Here is a 4,650-nt window from a genome sequence, read left to right on the forward strand (position 1 = left end):
ATTTTCAGAACTGCCAGCGACGGGGGGTGGTGGGAAATGTTATTTGCACAGTTCTGCTTGAAAGTTCACCTAAAATATTATGATTTCAAAGAAAGCTCATTTTATAGGCAGCAGGTTTCTAAATCCTGTCTCTCTAGAAGATGCATCCATGGACTCTGAGAAGTCTTCAGAAAAAAAAGAAATGAGAGTAGAATCCCAAGCTGCAGTTCCCAGGGCCATTCTCTGAACAAGTGCTAAGGTTTCACCTCTGCTCAGCCCCACAGCTCACTCTCCTTGGGAAATCAGCTGAAATAATAAGTGAATCCACATTTTTTTTAATACAGCTCCGAGTCTCTGTCTGTAATGAATGGATTGCTCCTAGTTTTCTCTGTGTGTGTGAAAAAACATCCTTCTAAGCTGCCAGGATGTTATCAGTTTCCCATCAACCGCAGATTAGTGCTAGAGGCTGAGACCTTACCGAGGCGCCCAAGTCAAACCTTCCCTGATATAAAAGAGCTCAGGGTCTGGGAGTGGGGAGGGGGACAAAATAGGCAGGAACTAGGATTCTAATGAAAATAACTGTTCTACTTTAAATAGGAGAGGGGTTATTTTGCAGGTGAGTGTGAGCTGTATCCTATATACAGATCAAAGGCCAGTCACACCACAGTAACCACAAATATTAAATAGCAAATGGTCTCACACTCCAGAAAATATGCAGGTGAAGGGCTGTCATTGCCAGAACAGCAGTAAGATACTCTGATCATTGCAGGAGAACGTGGGAGCAGGCATCTTGCTGCCTGCAACCCAGGCACATTTGCCAGGTGAGGGGGCCATCCCTCTCTTTGCACGGAAGCATTTCACATACTGCCCCAGTCAAAGCATGATAGCCTCCTGGTGCTGGTGGAGGGGGCTTGGCCACACTCCCAGTCTCTGCCCAGTGGTGCCCCCACACCAAAACCCTACGTCACTGATTGGATTGGTGAAGCCACTCAATAGGAACGCCACCGAGGCAAGGTGCAAGGAGGCTAAAGGATCAACAAACACCCTCTGTACCCTGTCGTAAGAACGGCCATACTGGTCAGACCATCTATCCCAGGATCCTGTCTTCCGACAGTGGCCAATGCCAGGTGCCCCAGAGAGAACGAACAGAACAGGGCAATTTATCAAGTGATCCATCCCCTGTCGTCCAGTCCCAGCTTCTGGCAGTCAGAGATTTAGGGACACCCATAGCATGGGTCTGTGTCCCTGACCATCTTGGCTGGTAGCCATTGATGGACCTGTCCTCCATGAACTTATCTAATTCTTTTTTTGAAGCCAGTTATACTTTTGGTATTTTCAACATCCTCTGGAAATGAGCTGCACAGGAAAATGGTGTTGTGTGAAGAAGTGTTTCCTTATATTTGTTTCAAACCTACTGCCTATTAATTTCATTGGGTGATCCCTGGTTCTTGTGTTATGTGAGGGAGTAAATAACACTTCCCTATTTACTTTCTCCACATTATTCATGATTTTATAGACCTCTATCATATCCCCACCTCAGTCATCTCTTTCGAAGTTGAAAAGTCCCTGTCTTTTTAATCTCGCCTCATACGGAAGCTGTTCCATATCCCTGATAATTTTTGTCACTCTTTGTGCTTTTTCCAATTCTAATACATCATTTTTGAGATGGGGCAACCAGAATGGCACACAGTATTCAAGGTGCAGGCGCACCGTGGATTTATAGATTGGCATTGTGATATTTTCTGTCTTATTATCCATCCCTTTCCTAATGGCTCCTAACATTCTGTTCGCTTGTTTAGAGCAGCTCCTTGTGTCATCATTTACCCCTGTGCAAAGGGCACGTAAAATGTTTGTACAATGCCCAGCACAACAGGGGTCCTGTGACTAGGGCCCCTTGGCACTACACCCAGGCAAATAATGATGCTACCCACTCAGAACCGTAGTGTTTTTTCACACTCACTTTGCACTGAGGTAAATGGCTGCACCAGAGAGAATCTGACCCTGTATCTCGAGTGACCAAAGGGTGGCTGGTCAGGCCATGCTTATGGGCAAGGATCTTGGCATTGAAGTCAATGGTGAAATTCTCATTGATGTTAATGGTGCAGGATCAGGGCCTCAGAGTCAGAGCATCATCCAAATCCCTGCAGAAACTGCAGCCTAGCACACATTTTTGGCATATGCCATTCTGGCTGCCCTCCAGCTTCCCTCTGCTTATGGCCTTAGCTCATCTCCATGTATGCCTGGGAAGATGCTGGTAAATACAATGACCTGCCTTTGCGCAGGAGGCACAGATGCCATGCTCAGGTGTCCAGGCACCCAGGCTTTGCACTCTGGTGCTCAGATGCCCACATGTTTGAACTGGGAGGCAGCAGGGACTGATCATTTTAACTCTTCTGCAGTGCTGAGCCCTGGATCAGGCGGTTCCCCTGAGAGGCAGCAAAGAATCCTGTGGCACCTTATAGACTAACAGATGTTTTGCAGCAGTGCCACCCAACCATCCTACCTGTTGCTCCCCTCCCATTTGTGACCCGGTAAAGGATGCAAACATTTGCTGTGATTTGTTAAAATCATCCATGTAATTAGACAAACGAGTTAATCGGAAGGATTTATTCCTGGGAAAGTGTCTCCTAGTGGCACTAACACCTGACACAAGGGGGTCATTATCACAGGATAATGGACCTTATCAAGATTAAGCTCTGTCAGGAAAAATTCAACACACTCAATTATCTCCTAATCAGGGCCGATTTGTCAGAGGTTATTGCCCCGAGGAATCAATTAGATTATATATACACATCATTAATATTTTATGGGAAAATCATTCACAGGAAAGTGTTAAATACGTTTTACACCTTCATTTCCCCCACGCCCTCCAGGGAAAAACAGTCCCTTAGTAACCCACTCCTCAGCTGAGTTCTCATCCCCTTGTGCTGTAGTGTAGGCAATTCGAAACGAGTCATGGGACTGCTGAGCTGCACCACTGCAGATGCAGCTTCTCTAGAGGTGTGAACGATGGCATGTCCTCTGGGAGTCCATCGTTACTTTGTGCACAGCCTTCCCTTGGCGTGCATGAGAGCCAATGCTGGGGAGAGGCGTATAAGCCAAGAGGAGAGAAGGTAGCACTGGTGGGGGAGGGCTGAATGGCTGTGAGGCTGTCACATGGAGCCTTTCCCCTGTAGATCACTGGTGAAAAATTCTGCTGATGTCAGAGGTGAATGAATGCTTTCACCAGCTGAGGGACAGCCTACATTAAATGAGTTTGTGGTCTCAGTCCAGGCACTTGTGTGCATCCCCATCATAGCTGGTGGTAATTATCAGGTTTAGCCAAGAAATCAGCAGGGCATGGATACTGAACTTCCTTCTCAGGCCTGTGCTGTGGACAGAGCCCAGGGCTAGGAATCTCGCACCTTGCGCAAACACCACATTCACTTTGAGAGAAAAAAAGAGTTGTTTGGCATGAGTGGGATGCACCATGCTGGTGATGTCTGGTGCAGGGGCTAACATTTATATGTCTGAGTGGTAAGGAACCACACACACTATAAACAGTCCCTTCACATTCCTTGATTATAGAGAATAGATGTGTGATTCGGTGCCCTTTCTAGTGCCTGAGTTTAGCAATTATGGGATTAAATGCTATGGGGTTTGATCCATGCTGTGGCCGAAAGGGGGCTGTTGCCTGGCAACAACACCTGTAGAACATTAAGCATCTTCCTTTTGCTCTTTAAACTCATTGTGGAGAAAATCGGGGGTGGGGGGAGAGTGGGAGGAGCCCATCCTTTGGGGAATGGTGCATGGTGAATGGAAGGTGGGAGAATGGAGCAGGACTGGTTGAAAAGACCCCAAAATTGTACAGTCCTTCTGGTCTGCTGGCTCTGCAAGATCATCTGTCTCAATTGCTTGGTGCAGAGTGCCAAGTACTTTGTCCCCATGCTATTGGTCTATGGGCTGGGGATGTTAACTACTTGTATTATTAATAATAATAATGATGAATAATTACTTGTATTATATTCTCTCACACCAAGATCAACTTCACTGAAGCCAAGGGAAATATGCTAGTGTTGTAAATACATGAGGAGTGTGAGGTGAATCAGACTCTCAGGTTTTGATCAATAAATGGAAGGGAAGGATGGCCTGGTCAGAAATGGATTTTTCCATCCCATAAATAATTTTGAGTTTGTAAGAAAGTTTTCATCCTGAATTGGGATGAAAAGCCAAAATTTCATATAAAAAAATGTGAACTGAAATTGTGAAAAAAAAGTCAGGTCAGTCAAAATGTTTGATTTCAATAAATTCAAAACGTTTCAGTTTGGTTAAGCCTTCTTTAAAAATATGACTATAAAATAAAGGAAATCTTGAGATAACCACTTTGAAATGAAAAATTAAAACCTCTTGTTACAAAATTGCAGAAATGGGGCAGTTTTACATTCTCTAAACTTTTTTTTCAGAATTAAATTTTATGAAAATCGATGTGATTTCGTGCAGAATTTTGATTTAGTCAAAACTGCATTTTCTAACAGCAAAGAGTTTCAACAAAAAATTTCCAACCAGCTCTAGCATCAGACTCGGAGTTTTATTCCCTGTTTGGCCACTGACTTCCTGTGTTTATATTCCAGCTTCAGTTCAGCTCTTGGGTGTACGGATGGCTCAGGGATTGGTGAACAGTACAGAGCCTAT

Source organism: Mauremys reevesii, linkage group 12 (assembly GCF_016161935.1).
Source record: "Mauremys reevesii isolate NIE-2019 linkage group 12, ASM1616193v1, whole genome shotgun sequence".
NCBI lineage: Eukaryota > Metazoa > Chordata > Testudines > Geoemydidae > Mauremys > Mauremys reevesii.